General features: G+C 42.1%; 1 non-coding gene across 1 annotated transcript; it reads left to right on the top strand.

Annotated features, from left to right (window-relative positions):
• The first annotated feature begins 858 nt into the window (after positions 1 to 858).
• Positions 859 to 988, top strand: LOC116748193. Its single transcript, XR_004348204.1, has one exon. It is a non-coding gene; the product is annotated as a small nucleolar RNA SNORA11 (small nucleolar RNA).
• Positions 989 to 16,530: the final 15,542 nt, after the last annotated feature.

The raw sequence follows: 16,530 nt of genomic DNA, 5'->3' as shown, positions 1-16,530 counted from the left end.
CTATAAAAAAAAAACATAAAATACATGTCTGTATATTGAGGCACTTCACTTTTTAATAACATGCTATTCTTACGTCACATCATTTTTCCTCGTGCATTTCTGTCCATTCAAGCAATTAAAGATAAACAGGTTAGCCATTTGAACTCATAACTATTTGTACCTTATTAATTGCCCAGTCTAACAGAACTAGTGAACTTAAGATGCAAATGGGAACTGCAAGTTCAAAGCCATGAAAAAGTTAATGATTTATCCTCCCCCCTGTTGTTGCAGAAAGATGACTATTTGATAACCCTCATGTTTATTTTGGAAGCAAAGGAGATGCCTGCTATAAAGAATGATCCCAATCTCCATTCTAGACTCCATCTAGAAGTCTAGAATTGTAGCTGCCTTTCTTAAAAATTGAAGTATAGCTGATTTACAACATTGTGTTAGTTTCAGGTATACAGCAAAGTGATTCAGTTATACATAAATATTTTTTCAGATTATTTTCCATTATAGGTTATTACAGGATACTGAACGTAGTTCCCTGTGCTATACAGTAGTACCTTGTTGTTTATCTATTTTATAGATAGTAGTATGTGTCTGCTAATCCCAAACTCCTAGTTTATCCCTCCCCTTCCCCCTTTCCTCTTTGGTAACCATAAGTTTGTTTTTTATGTCTATGGGTCTGTTTTCTGTTTTGTATATAGATTCATTAGTATTTTTTTAGATTCCACATATAAGTTACTTCAAATAATATTGTCTTTCTCATTTTGACTTACTTCACTCAGTATTATAATCTGTATGTACATCCATGTTGCTGCAAAGGGCAAATTTCATTCTTTCTACGGCTGTAGCTGCCTTTTTAAAAAAGTTTTTGGGGTGTGCTCAGAGCAGGGGGCCTGAAGAAATGGCTCCTCTGTTTACAGCACACCCAACAGGAATCTGGGTTCATTGTAACAAGGGGCACAAAACTTGTGGCCTTCCTATGAACAAATACCCAACACGTCCCCCTGTACCAGTGGGACAGGGCTCAACTTTGGAAGAAAAGCTACAGTATTTAGTGGCGGAGTTTGCCACCTAGAGCCTGTCCGGTCCATGCATGCGTGGGCCATGAGTGGTCTTACAGACATAAAGGCTTTGAACCTCTCTCTTCAAGGAAAAAAAAGAAAAACAGATTCCAACTATACGCCATTCTGGAAAAGCAAAACTATGGAGACAATAAAAAGATCAATGGTTGCCAGGAGTTTGGGGGGAGAGGGGAGATGAAAACACAGAGTACAGAAGTTTTTATGAGTAGTGAAAATGCTTTGTATGACATTATAATGATGGATATATGTCATTACACTTTTGTCCAAACCCATAGAATGTTCAACACTATTCACTTCATTAAAGTGAACCCTAAGAGGAAAAAAAAAGCTTTTATTGTGAAATAATTTCAATCTTACCTAAAAGTTGCAAAAACAGTACAAACACATGCCATATATCCCCTTCATGCCATTTCATCAACTGTTAACATTAATGTCCATATAATACTATTATCCAATCTACAGTTCATAATCACATTTTTCCCACTGTCTCAATAATGTTCTTTCTAGCACTCTTTTCCGGTCCAAGACCCAATCCAAGAGTATTACACATGGCCTTTAGTTGTCATGTCTCTCCTGTCTCCTTTCATCTGAAATAGTTCCATGGCCTTCTTTGCTTTCCTTGACATTGACAGCTGTGAAGAATACAGGCCACTTGTGTTATGGAAGATCCCTCAGTCTGGGTTTGTGTCCGGTTTTCTCACGATTAAACTGAGTTCCATGTTTTTGTTTTTGGCCACGCTGTGAGGCTTGCAGGATCTCAGCTCCCCAACCAGGGGTTGAACCCAGGCTATGGTAGTGAAAGTCCAGGATACTAACCACTAGGCAACCAGGGAACTCTCTGAGTTTCGTGGTTTTAGGTGGGGACACCAAGTAAGAGATCCTGTGTCCCCCTCAGGGTACCACATAAGGAGGCTCATGAAGTCAGCTTGTTCCATCACTGGTGAGGTTAACTTTGATCACTTGGTGTCTGCCCGTTTCCTCCATTGTCAAGTTACTAATTTTCCCCTTGTAATGTCATTTTGGGGGACGTGCAGGGTTGGGACTAAGATGAGGTGAGCAAGGCACTTAGGGCACAAAATGTTAAGGAGACACTCACTTTCAGAGGGATGAAAGCACTGGTCCAGCCCCTGATAGGGAGATCCAATTGTCCCTTTTCTGCAGTGAAAGCTCAGAGTCCTAACCACTGGACCACCAGGGAATTCCCCGACTGTAGCTTTTCAAAAACACCTTTGAGGGACTTCACTGGTGGTGCAGCGGTTAAGAATCCGCCTGCCAATTCAGGGACACGGGTTCGAACCCTGGGCCGGGAAGACCCCACATGCCGCAGAGCAGCTAAGCCTGTGTGCCACAACTACTGAGCCTGTGCACTAGAGCCCCCGAGCCACAACTACTGAGCCTGTGCACTAGAGCCCCCGAGCCACAACTACTGAGCCTGCGTGCCACAACTACTGAAGCCCATGCACCTATAGCCTGTGCTCTGCAACAAGAGAAGCCACCGCAATGAGAAGCCTGCGCACTGCAACGAAGAGTAGCCCCTGCTTGCTGCAACTAGAGAAAGCCCGCGCACAGCAACGAAGACCCAATGTAGCCAAAAATAAATCAATCAATAAATTTATTTTTAAAAAACACCTTTGAATTGCATAAGCAATTCCTCTGTCATCTCTTGGGAGGTTCAGGAGGCAAACTTAAAATTATGATATCAAATTTGAAAAATAAAACTGAAATCAAATTCTGACATCAAATTTAGTCTCAATGAGAAGAGGAATCCAGGTGGATAAGGATAAAAACAGCAAAAGCAAAGCAAGTGGGGAGGGACTTCCCTGGTGGTGCAGTGGTTAAGAATCCTCCTGCCAGTGCAGGGAACACGGGTTGGAGCCCTGGTCCGGGAAGATCCCACATGCCACAGAGCAACTAAGCCCGTGCACCACCACTACTGAGCCTGTGCTCTAGAGCCCGCGAGCCACAACTACTGAAGCCCGCGTGCCTAGAGCCCGTGCTCAGCAATGGGAGAAGCCACCGCAATGAGAAGGCCATGCACCGCAAGGAAGAGTAGCCCCCGCTCGCCGCAACTAGAGAAAGCCCGCGCACAGCAATGAGGACCCAACGCAGCCAAAAATAAATAAATAATTAAAAAAAAAAAAAAAGCAAGTGGGAAAGGGGATGTTGAGAAAACGTCACTGGTGCTGGGAGCAGAGGGTGTGGGCCAGGATTACTGTGTGGGACCCCGTGTTGGTCTCCCTGAGTCTGTCCTAACACAAACACCTGGCGTGCCTTCAAAACTCCAAGGGCCGTCATGTGGATCCTCCTCTCTAGGAGTGACAGGCTAATTGCTCACCAGGCGGAGCAGTAGCCGCCCCCACTCATCTCTCAGACCTCATCTCCCAGCCTCTGCCACGGCTCAGCTGCTCTGCTACGACAAAGCCATCACCTCCACCTTTCTGGCCTCAGGGACTCCGTGCCAGTTCCCGGGCCTGGACATTATGTCCCAGATCGCCATGTGGCTCCCTCCCTCCCCTCCTGCAGATTTTCTTTATTTCCTTTTTCTTTTTCTTTTTTTTTAAAGACTAAGGATAGAGCTTACTTTATTTTTTTTTAATATTTATTTGTTATTTATTTATTTTTAGCTGCACTGGGTCTTAGTTGTGCCATGCAAACTCTTACTTACGGCGTGCATGCAGGATCTAGTTCCCCGACCAGGGATGGAACCCAGGCCCCCTGCACTGGGAGCTTGGAGTCTTACCTGCTGAACCACCAGGGAAGTGCCCCCTCCTGCAGACTTCTGCTCAACCTGGTCAGCGAGACCTTCTCTGAGCAAAGCCAAAGTTCCTGCCCACTCACTCCTACTCCCTACCTGCCTCCTCTGCTTCACTTTTCTCCAGAGCACTTCGGACCACGTACTTACAAACGTGTAACAGGACGGGTTTATTGTGAAGCTAATAAAGCTTAAGGAAAGATCCTAACAACGTTTTTACACGGCCACACGTTGATACTTGCAAAAGTAAAATGCTTAAGGTTCAGTTAGTTCAAAACAGCAGCTCTTTCCACTTCAGCACCCCCTCCCTCATACTTCCTGTAGTGGCTTTGTCCCACATCAACTTAGCTAAGCTGCAACCACATTGCCTTCCCCGCGTGGTCCCAGGTTAGCACTGGCCACTAGAGACATTTTGTGGGAGGCAGATGTGAACCAGCAGTCAGATTTTTGAAGCTCCGAAGGTTAGTTCAGGGTGCCCGGCAGTGTGGAAGCTTGCACTCAGGTCACTGATCTGATCCCCACTTAGATGGCACTAGGTAACACTCCACCGCTAGACCTTCTTCTTCCACACAGCTGGTCCTGCTGACCTACAGCGACTTCGGGCTCAACAGCAGACACAGGGGCAGCAGCCCACACAATAATCAGACCCGAGATGGCGGAAGAGTAAGACTCGGAGATCACCTTCCTCCCCACGGATACACCAGAAATACATCTACACGTGGAACGACTCCTACAGAACACCTACTGAAAGCTGGCAGAAGACCTCAGACCTCCCAAAAGGCCAGAAACTCCCCACGTACCTGGGTAGGGCAAAAGAAAAAAAGAAAAAACAGAGACAAAAGAAGAGGGACGGGACCTGCACCAGTGGGAGGGAGCAGTGAAGGAGGAAATGTTTCCACACACTAGGAAGCCCCTTCGCGGGCGGAGATGGTGGGTGGTGGAGGGGGGAAGCTTCAGAGCCGAGGAGGAGAGCGCAGCAAAAGGGGTGTGGGGGGCAAAGCGGAGAGATTCCCGCACAGAGGATCGGCGCCGACCGGCACTCACCAGCCTGAGAGGCTTGTCTGCTCCCCCACCGGGGCGGGGCTGGGAGCGGAGGCTCGGGCTTCCGTCAGATCGCATGGAGAGGACTGGAGGCGTGAACACAGCCTGCAGGGGGTTAGTGCACCACGGCTAGCCGGGAGGAAGTCCGGAAGGTCTGGAGCTGCCGAAGAGGCAAGAGACTTTTTCTTCCCTCTTTGTTTCCTGGTACGCGAGGACAGGGGATTAAGAGCACTGCTTAAAGGAGCTCCAGAGACGGGCGCGAGCCGCAACTAAAAGCGCGAACCCCAGAGACAGACATGAGACGCTAAGGCTGCTGCTGCCGCCACCAAGAAGCCTGTGTGCGAGCACAGGTCACTCTCCACACTCCCCTTCCGGGGAGCCTGTGCAGCCCGCCACGGCCAGGTTCCCGGGATCCAGGGACAACTTACCCGGGAGAACGCACGGCGCGCCTCAGGCTGGTGCTACGTCACGCCGGCCTCTGCTGCCGCAGGCCCGCCCCGCACTCCGTGCCCCTCCCTCCCCCCCCCGGCCTGGGTGAGCCAGAGCCCCCGAATCAGCGGCTCCTTTAACCCCGTCCTGTCTGAGCGAAGAACAGGCGCCCTCCTGAGACCTACACGCAGAGGCGGGGCCAAATCCAAAGCTAAGCCCCTGGTAGCTGTGAGAACAAAGAAGAGAAAGGGAAATCTCTCCCAGGAGCCTCAGAAGCAGCGGATTAAAGCTCCACAATCAACTTGATGTACCCTGCATCTGTGGAATACCTGAATAGACAACGAATCATCCCAAATTGAGGAGGTGGACTTGGAGAGCAAGATTTATGATTTTTTCCCCTTTTCCTCTTTTTGTGAGTGTGTATGTGTATGCTTCTGTGTGAGATTTTGTCTGTATAGCTTTGCTTCCACCATTTGTCCTAGGGTTCTATCCGTCCGTTTTTTTAAAATTTTTTTCTTAATAATTATTTTTAATTTAATAACTTTATTATATTATATTTTATTTTACTTTATCTTCTTTCTTTCTTTTTTCCTTCCTTCCCTCCTTCCTTCCTTCCTTCGTTCCTCCCACCGTCCCTCCCTCCCTCCTTCCCTCCTTTCTTTCCTTCTTTCCTTCTTTTCTTTCTTTCTTTCCTCCTTCCTTCCTTCCTTCCTTTCGTTCTTTCTTCCTTCCTTCCTTTCTTTTTTCTTTCTTCCTACTTCTACTAATTCTTTCTCTCTACTTTTTCTCCCTTTTATTCTGAGCCATGTGGATGAAAGGCTCTTGGTGCTGCAGCCAGGAGTCAGTGCTGTGCCTCTGAGGTGGGAGAGCCAACTTCAGGACACTGGTCACCAAGAGACCTCCCAGCTCCACATAATATCAAACGGCGAAAATCTCCCAGAGATCTCCATCTCAACACCAGCACCCAGCTTCACTCAACGACCAGCAAGCTACAGTGCTGGACACCCTATGCCAAACAACTAGCAAAACAGGAACACAACCCCACCCATTAGCAGAGAGGCTGCCTAAAATCATAATAAGTCCACAGACACCCCAAAACACACCACCAGACGTGGACCTGCCCACCAGAGAGACAAAATCCAGCCTCATCCACCACAACACAGGCACTAGTCCCCTCCACCAGGAAGCCTACACAACCTACTGAACCAACCTTAGACACTGGGGACAGACACCAAAAACAACAGGAACTACGAACCTGCAGCCTGCAAAAAGGAGAGCCCAAACACAGTAAGATAGGCAAAATGAGAAGACAGAAAAACACACAGCAGATGAAGGAGCAAGATAAAAACCCATCAGACCTAACAAATGAAGAGGAAATAGGCAGTCTACCTGAAAAAGAATTCAGAATAATGAGAGTAAAGATGATCCAAAATCTTGGAAATAGAATAGACAAAATGCAAGAAATATTTAACAAGGACCTAGAAGAACTAAAAGATGAACCAAACAATGATGAACAACACAATAAATGAAATGAAAAATACTCTAGATGGGATCAATAGCAGAATAACTGAGGCAGAAGAACGGGTAAATGACCTGGAAGATAAAATAGTGGCAATAACTACTGCAGAGCAGAATAAAGAAAAAAGAATGAAAAGAACTGAGGACAGTCTCAGAGACCTCTGGGACAACATTAAACATGCCAACATTCAAATTATAGGGGTTCCAGAAGAAGAAGAGAAAAAGAAAGGGACTGAGGAAATATTTGAAGAGATTATAGTTGAAAACTTCCCTAATATGGGAAAGGAAATAGTTAATCAAGTCCAGGGAGCACAGAGAGTCCCATACAGGATAAATACAAGGAGAAATACGCCAAGACACATATTAATCAAACTGTCAAAAATTAAATACAAAGAAAGCATATTAAAAGCAGCAAGGGAAAAATAACACACAAGGGAATCCCCATAAGGTTAACAGCTGATCTTTCAGCAGAAACTCTGCAAGCCAGAAGGGAGTGGCAGGACATATTTAAAGTGATGAAAGAGAAAAACCTGCAACCAAGATTACTCTACCCAGCAAGGATCTCATTCAGATTTGATGGAGAAATTAAAACCTTTACAGACAAGCAAAAGCTGAGAGAGTTCAGCACCACCAAACCAGCTTTACAACAAATGCTAAAGGAACTTCTCTAGGCAAGAAACACAAGAGAAGGAAAAGACCTACAATAACAAACCCAAAACAATTTAGAAAATGGGAATAGGAACATACATATCGATAATTACCTTAAATGTAAACGGACTAAATGCTCCCACCAAAAGACACAGATTGGCTGAATGGATACAAAAACAAGACCCATATATATGCTGTCTACAAGAGACCCACTTCAGACCTAGAGACACATACAGACTGAAAGTAAGGGGATGGAAAAAGATATTCCATGCAAATGGAAACCAAAAGAAAGCTGGAGTAGCAATTCTCATATCAGACAAAATAGACTTTAAAATAAAGACTATTAGAAGAGACAAAGAAGGACACTACATAATGATCAAGGGAGCAATCCAAGAAGAAGATATAACAATTGTAAATATTTATGCACCCAACAAAGGAGCACCTCAATACATAAGGCAAATACTAACAGCCATAAAAGGGGAAATTGACAGTAACACATTCATAGTAGGGGACAACACCCCAGTTTCACCAATGGACAGATCATCCAAAATGAAAATAAATAAGGAAAAACAAGCTTTAAATGATACATTAAACAAGATGGATTTAATGGATATTTATAGGACACTCCATCCAAAAACAACAGAATACACATTTTTCTCAAGTGCTCATGGAACATTCTCCAGGATATATCATATCTTGGGTCACAAATCAAGCCTTGGTAAATTTAAGAAAATTGAAATTGTATCAAGTATCTTTTCTGACCACAATGCTATGAGACTAGATATCAATTACAGGAAAAGATCTATAAAAAATACAAACACATGGAGGCTAAACAATACACTACTTAATAACGAAGTGATCACTGAAGAAATCAAAGAGGAAATTAAAAAATACCTAGAAACAAATGACAATGGAGACACGATGACCCAAAACCTATGGGATGCAGCAAAAGCAGTGCTAAGAGGGAAGTTTATAGCAATACAAGCCCACCTTAAGAAGCAGGAAACATCTCGAATAAACAACCTAACCTTGCACCTAAAGCAATTAGAGAAAGAAGAACAAAAAAACCACAAAGTTAGCAGAAGGAAAGAAATCATAAAAATCAGATCAGAAATAAATGAAAAAGAAATGAAGGAAACAATAGCAAAGATCAATAAAACTAAAAGCTGGTTCTTTGAGAAGATAAACAAAATAGATAAACCACTAGCCAGACTCATCAAGAAAAAAAGGGAGAAGACTCAAATCAATAGAACTAGAAATGAAAAAGGAGAAGTAACAACTGACACTGCAGAAATACAAAGGATTATGAGAGATTACTACAAGCAACTCTATGCCAATAAAATGGACAATCTGGAAGAAATGGACAAATTCTTAGAAATGCTATAACCTGCCAAGACTGAATCAGGAAGAAATAGAAAATATGAACAGACCAATCACAAGTCACTGAAATTGAAACTGTGATTAAAAATCTTCCAATAAACAAAAGCCCAGGACCTAGATGGCTTCACAGGGCAAATTCTATCAAACAGTTTAGAGAAGAGCTAACACCTATCCTTCTCAAACTCTTCCAAAATATAGCAGAGGGAGGAACACTCCCAAATCCCATTCTATGAAGGCCACCATCACCCTGATACCAAAACCAGACAAAGATGTCACAAAGAAAGAAAACTACAGGCCAATATCACTGATGAACATAGATGCAAAAATCCTCAACAAAATACTAGCAAACAGAATCCAACAGCACATTAAAAGGATCATACAGAAAAAAAAGAGGATCATACACCATGATCAAGTTGGGTTTATCCCAGGAATGCAAGGATTCTTCAATATATGCAAAACAATCAATGTGATACACCGTATTAACAAACTGAAGGAGAAAAACCATATGATCATCTCAATAGATGCAGAGAAAGCTTTTGACAGAATTCAACACCCATTTATGATAAAAGCCCTCCAGAAAGTAGGCATAGAGGGAACTTTCCTCAACATAATAAAGGCCATATATGACAAACCCACAGCCAACATCATCCTCAATGGTGAAAAAGTGAAAGCATTTCCACTAAGATCAGGAACAGGACAAGGTTGCCCACTCTCACCACTATTATTCAACATAGTTTTGGAAGATTTAGCCACAGCAATCAGAGAAGAAAAGGAAATAAAAGGAATCCAAATTGGACAAGAAGAAGTAAAGCTGTCACTGTTTGCAGATGACATGATACTATACATAGAGAATCCTAAAGATGCTACCAGAAAACTACTAGAGCTAATCAATGAATTTGGTAAAGTAGCAGGATACAAAATTAATGCACAGAAATCTCTGGCATTCCTATATACTAATGATGAAAAATCTGAAAGTGAAATCAAGAAAACACTCCCATTTACCATTGCAACAAAAAGAATAAAATATCTAGGAATAAACCTACCTAAGGATACGAAAGACCTGTATGCAGAAAATTATAAGACACTGATGAAAGAAATTAAAGATGATACAAATAGATGGAGAGATATACCATGTTCTTGGATTGGAAGAATCAACATTGTGAAAATGACTCTACTAACCAAAGCAATCTACAGATTCAATGCAATCCCTATCAAACTACCACTGGCGTTTTTCACAGAACTAGAACAAAAAATTTCAGAATTTGTATGGAAACATAAAAGACCCCGAATAGCCAAAGCAATCTTGAGAACGAAAAACAGAGCTGAAGGAATCAGACTCCCTGACTTCAGACTCTACTACAAAGCTATAGTAATCAAGACAGTATGGTACTGGCACAAAAACAGAAAGATAGATCAATGGAACAGGATAGAAAGCTCAGAGATAAACCCACGCACATATGGTCACCTTATCCTTGATAAAGGAGGCAGGAGTGTACAGTGGAGAAAGGACAGCCTCTTCAATAAGTGGTGCTGGGAAAACTGGACAGGTACGTGTAAAAGTATGAGATTAGATCACTCCCTAACACCATACACAAAAATAAGCCCAAAATGGATTAAAGACCTAAGTGTAAGGCCAGAAACTATCAAACTCTTAGAGGAAAACATAGGCAGAACACTCTATGACATAAATCACAGCAAGATCCTTTCTGACCCACCTTCCTAAGAGTAATGGAAATAAAAACAAAAATAAACAAATGGGACCTAATGAAACTTCAAAGCTTTTGCACAGCAAAGGAAACCATAACCAAGACCAAAAGACAACCCTCAGAATGGGAGAAAACATTTGCAAATGAAGCAACTGACAAAGGATTAATCTCCAAAATTTACAAGCAGCTCATGCAGCTCAATATACAAAAAACAAACAACCCCATCCAAAAATGGGCAGAAGACCTAAATAGACAGTTCTCCAAAGAAGATATACAGAATGCCAACAAACACATGAAAGAATGCTCAACATCATTAATCATTAGAGAAATGCAAATCAAAACTACAATGAGATATCATCTCACACCAGTCAGAATAGGCCATCATCAAAAAATCTAAGAAACAATAAATGCTGGAGAGGGTGTGGAGAAAAGGGGACACTCTTGCACTGCTGGTGGGAATGTGAATTGGTTCAGCCACTATGGAGAACAGTATGGAGGTTCCTTAAATAACTACAAATAGAACTACCATATGACCTAGCAATCCCACTACTGGGCATATACCCTGAGAAAACCAAAATTCAAAAAGAGTCATGTATCACAATGTCCACTGCAGCTCTATTTACAATAGCCCAGAGATGGAAACAACCTAAGTGTCCATCATCGGATGAACGGATAAAGAAGATGTGGCACATAAATACAATGGAATATTACTCAGCCATAAAAAGAAACGAAATTGAGCTATTTGTAATGAGGTGGATAGACCTAGAGTCTGTCATACAGAGTGAAGTAAGTCAGAAAGAGAGAGACAAATACCGTATGCTAACACATATATATGGAATTTAAGGAAAAAAATGTCATGAAAAACCTAGGGGTGAAGACTAGGAATAAAGACACAGACCTTACTAGAGAATGGACTTGAGGCTATGGGGAGGGGCAAGGGTAACTGTTGACAAGGCGAGAGAGAGGCATGGACATATATACACTACCAAACGTAGTAAGGTAGATAGCTAGGGGGAAGCAGCCTGCATAGCACAGGGATATTAGCTCGGTGCTTTGTGACAGCCTGGAAGGGTGGGATGGGGAGAGTGGGAGGGAGGGAGACGCAAGAGGGAAGACATATGGGAACATATGTATATGTATAGCTGATTCACTTTGTTGTAAAGCAGAAACTAACACACCATTGTAAAGCAATTATACCCCAATAAAGATGTTTAAAAAAAAAAAAAAAAAATAAAAAAATAAAAAAGAAAAAAAAAAAAAAAAAAAAAAAAAAAAAAAAAAAAAAGAAGATGTGGCACATATATACAATGGAATATTACTCAGCCATAAAAAGAAACGAAATTGAGCTATTTGTAATGAGGTGGATAGACCTAGAGTCTGTCATACAGAGCGAAGTAAGTCAGAAAGAGGAAGACAAATACCGTATGCTAACACATATATATGGAATCTAAGAAAAAAAATGGTCATGAAGAACCTAGGGGCAAGACGGGAATAAAGACACCGACCTACTAGAGAATGGACTTGAGGATATGGGGAGGGGGAAGGGTGAGCTGTGACAAAGCGAGAGAGAGGCATGGACATATATACACTACCAAACGTAAGGTAGATAGCTAGTGGAAAGCAGCCGCATAGCACAGGGAGATCAACTCGGTGCTTTGTGACCGCCTGGAGGGGTGGGATAGGGAGGGTGGGAGGGAGGGAGACACAAGAGGGAAGAGATATGGGAACATATGTATATGTATAACTGATTCACTTTGTTACAAAGCAGAAACTAACACACCATTGTAAAGCAATTATAACCCAATAAAGATGTTAAAATAAATAAATAAATAAATAAAATAAAATGGCATGATCAACCTCAAAATAAAAAAGAATAAATCTGTCAAAACTTGGGTGTGATATATTTTCAGAAAACTACAAAACACTGATGAGAGCAATAATACAGGACTGTCTATAAATAGAAAAAATATATATATAGCACTTGTTTAAAAAAAAAAACTTAACTTGCAACTCTCACGTTGTGCATTTTTTTAAGTCAACACTACACAGAATGATAGCATTTACTAAAAAGGCCCCCATATCAAGCATTGTTTCCTATTATAGATTTCCAGTGTCTATAATAGTGCCTAGCTGATATATTTATTGGCACATTGCAGGTTCTCAAAAAATATTAAATGGGTATATCTGGCTTGATGACTATCCCGATGACTTTGGGCCAGTTACTTCTTCTCTCTGGAGTCTGCTTCTTCATTCATAAAATGGGTACACTGATATCCATCTCTCAGGTGCCTAGTGAAGGTCAAGTGAGATGAGATGGGTATATAAGTGTGCCTCGCACAGTAGCTGGCCAATGGTGGGAACATCACTGTTATTGCCCTTTACCTCTTAAGTTATTGCTGTTAGAATCAAAGTTGTTTAAATGCCAACATCGTAAAGCCATTCAGAAAAACCATATTCCTATAAAGTCTAGTCCTCTAGATTTGTGTGGTCCAATATGGCAGCCACTAGCCACACATAGCTGTTTAAATTTATAATTAAATTAACTAAAATTAAATTTTCATTTCCTCAGTCACATTAGCCACATTTGAGGAGTTCAGTGTCCACATGTGGCTAGTGGCTGATCCACTGGAAAGCACAGATACAGAACACTAACATCACCGCAGAAAGTTCTATGGGACAGTGCTGGTCTACACTAATAACAAGAGTACTATACTGCTCATGTTGTGTTTTGTTTTCTTTTCTTTTCTTTCTCAACCCAAGCAAGGATCTTCCGAAAACGTTTTATACCAAACTTCCCTTGATTGATGTATTTGTGCGCCCTCCTGTGGCTAGAGATGGAAACTAGTCTGTGTTTTACTGAGGTGAAGCAGCACATTTATAAAACGGATAGTTTAGAATTCTTTAGTAATCTCTAACAGAACACTGTAAATCAACTACACTCCAATTAAAAAAAAATCTTAGGGACTTCCGTTGCGGTCCAGTGGTTAAGACTCCGCGCTTCCAATGCAGGACATGTGGGTTCGATCTCTGGTTGGGGAACTAAGATCCCACAGGCCGTGGGGCCATAAAATAAAATACACATTTTAAAAGAAATCTTTAGTAATCTGACCGTTAGCAAGAAATGTAACGTAAAAGAGTATATGCATTTTGAATTCTCTCGACACTACTAAGGAAAATCTATTTGAGAAGGTATGAGCCTAGGCTTGTGAGACAGACACTCCCTGTTTAAACAAAGGATAGTACTATGTAACTGCTTAAAAGTGAGGAGAGACAGCAGGGATTATTAGATGAATGATCCCAGGAACTTTCTCAGTGGTAGCTGGCAACAACCAAGATGGAACCCTTGACTCTCCCACTGTGGATTGGGGGTGGAGAAGCTAACCTGAGACCCAGCTTTCCACTGGATGAAGGAGATTCCTGTTTCTGGGTGCCAGTCATGTGGCACTTCTTGGCACTCCCCTATGCAGCTGGCACCTCAACTCAGCCTGCTTGGTGCCTGATCCCAAAAATTTATTCCCCATCTCTCCACTCACTATGCCAGGCTGTTCAGTGCGCCTGCGCAGTAAAAACAGAGACCGGGGGTGAAGGGGTGAGGCCTCTCCTGGATCAGTTGGTGCCAGAATTCAGCAGCCCCTAACCGAGCACACGCTCCAGCCAATGCACACAGAATGGGAGGGCCCTGGGCAGGTACTGACTCTTCTGCCCAGCATCCAGCCTTACCGCTGACACTCCTGGTATGGAAGAAACGAAAAAGCTAAACTCTTCATAAAGGTTCTTTTTTTTTTTTAAGACAACATTACTATATCATTTCCAACAACAACAACAATAAATCAGAGAACTTCTGGGTGGAGGTGCTGGGACAGTGGTGCCTGGAGAGGGCGTGGAAGCTCCATTCCCTTCCCATACCTTGCCCTATGCATCTCTTCCATCTGGCTGTTCCTGAGTTATATCCTTTTACAATAAATCAGCAATCTATAACAGATTATTCCTATACTACTCAACTAACAAGCGCCAGATTATAGAACAGCATGCAAACTCTCGAATTCATTTTATGAGGACAGTATAACCCTGAAATTGAATCTTGAAGAGTTTACAGGCATATCTCGGAGATATTGAGGGTTCAGTTCCAAACCACTGCAATAAAGGGAATATCTCAGTAAAGAGAGTCATGCGACTTTTTTGGTTTCCCAGTGCATATAAAAGTTATGTTTACACTATACTGTAGTCTATTAAGTGTGCAACAGCATTATGTCTAAAAAAAAAGTACGTACCTTAATTTAAAAATATGTTATTGCTAAAAAATGCTAACCATCATCCGAGCCTTCGGCAAGTCATAATCTTTTTGTAATACTAATATCAAAGATCACTGATCAGGGACTTCCCTGGTGGCGCAGTGGTTAAGAATCCACCTGCCAATGCAGGGGACACGGGTTTGAGCCCTGGTCGGGGAAGATCCCATATGCCGCAGAGCAACTAAACCTGTGCGCCACAACTACTGAACCTGTGCACTAGAGCCTGCAAGCCACAACTACTGAGTGAGCTCACGTGCCACAACTACTGAAGCCCGTGCACCTAGAGCCCATGCTCTGCAACAAAGAGTAGCCCCAGCTTGCCACAACTAGAGAAAGCCTGCACACAGCAACAAAGACCCAATGCAGCCAAAAATATAAATTTATTTTAAAAAATCACTGATCACAAATCACCAAAAGGAATATAACAATAGTAATTAAAAAGTTAAAATATTGCCAGAATTACCAAAATGTGACATACAAATAAGCAAATGTTGGAAAAAATGGTGCCAATAGACTTACTCGAAGCAGGGTTGCCACAAACCTTCAATTTGTAGAAAATGCAACATCCGTGAAGCACAATAAAGTGAAGGGCAATAAAATGAGGTACGCTTGTAGTTTGAAAAAAAACAGAAGACCAAAGCACTAGATGAAAAACTATAAACAGTATAATAGCAAACAATTCAATAGTACGTTAACACAATCGTTCACCATGACCAAGTAGGACTTAGTCCATGAATGCAAAGACTTCTGTTTTTCAGACCATTTTATTAAAAAAGAAAGAAAATCTTATAGATTTAAAAAATCAGAAAATACAGATAAGTATAAAGAAAATAAAGATCACCCAGAATTTGGTCACCCAAAGAGAATCACTAGCTAATGTAGCTAACTAGAAGAATGCACTACACATTGTGGTAACGCCCCCCCCCCACGCTAGTTTACACAGCTTTAAAAGATATGCAATAAGCAATGCAATGCATGTAGCCAAAAAGCAGCTGCTTTCTGGGGTGGTCAGGCACGGCTTCCAGGTCCCTCCACCACATGGAGCATGCTCAGTTGCAAACATCGGGTTGAACCCGGTGCTGAGTACTTCAACTCAGGGCCGCCGCCCCTTCAATGCGGCACCTACCTGTACAATATGCTGGGTGCCTTGTCTCTGAGAGTAAGTGCCAAATCACCTCCCTCCTAGTGCAGCTGCAACTCATCAATCAGGGGTTTCACAATGAATGTTTTTGAAAACCAGGTGCAAGCTGACCCACTAACATTCCACATTTATCTTAGCAAACTACATTTGAGGGAGCAAATACACGTAGTGTTGCTTTTACTTTAAAAAAAATACCTTTATTGAGATATAATTCACATACTGTACAGTTCACCCATTTAAAGTGTACAAATGACTGGGTTTTAGTATATTTACAGGTTTGTGCAACTATTGCCACAATCTACTTTGAAAACATTTTCATTCTCCCTAAAAGAAATCTGGACCCATTAGCAGTCACTCCCCATTTCCCCCCAAACTTCCCAACCCTAGGCAATCACTAACCTACTTTGTGTCTCTAATGGATTTGCCTATTCTGTACGTTTCATTTAAACAGACTATTACAATATATGGCATTTTATGCCTGGTTTCTCTCACTTAGCATATTTTCAAGGTTTATCCATGGTGTAGGATATATCTGTACTTCATTTCCCTTTAT

The sequence above is a fragment of the Phocoena sinus genome, chromosome X (genome assembly GCF_008692025.1).
Source record: "Phocoena sinus isolate mPhoSin1 chromosome X, mPhoSin1.pri, whole genome shotgun sequence".
NCBI classification, from domain to species: domain Eukaryota; kingdom Metazoa; phylum Chordata; class Mammalia; order Artiodactyla; family Phocoenidae; genus Phocoena; species Phocoena sinus.
The sequence above is the reverse complement of the archived record's forward strand: the minus strand, read 5'-3'. Positions and strand labels throughout refer to the sequence as shown.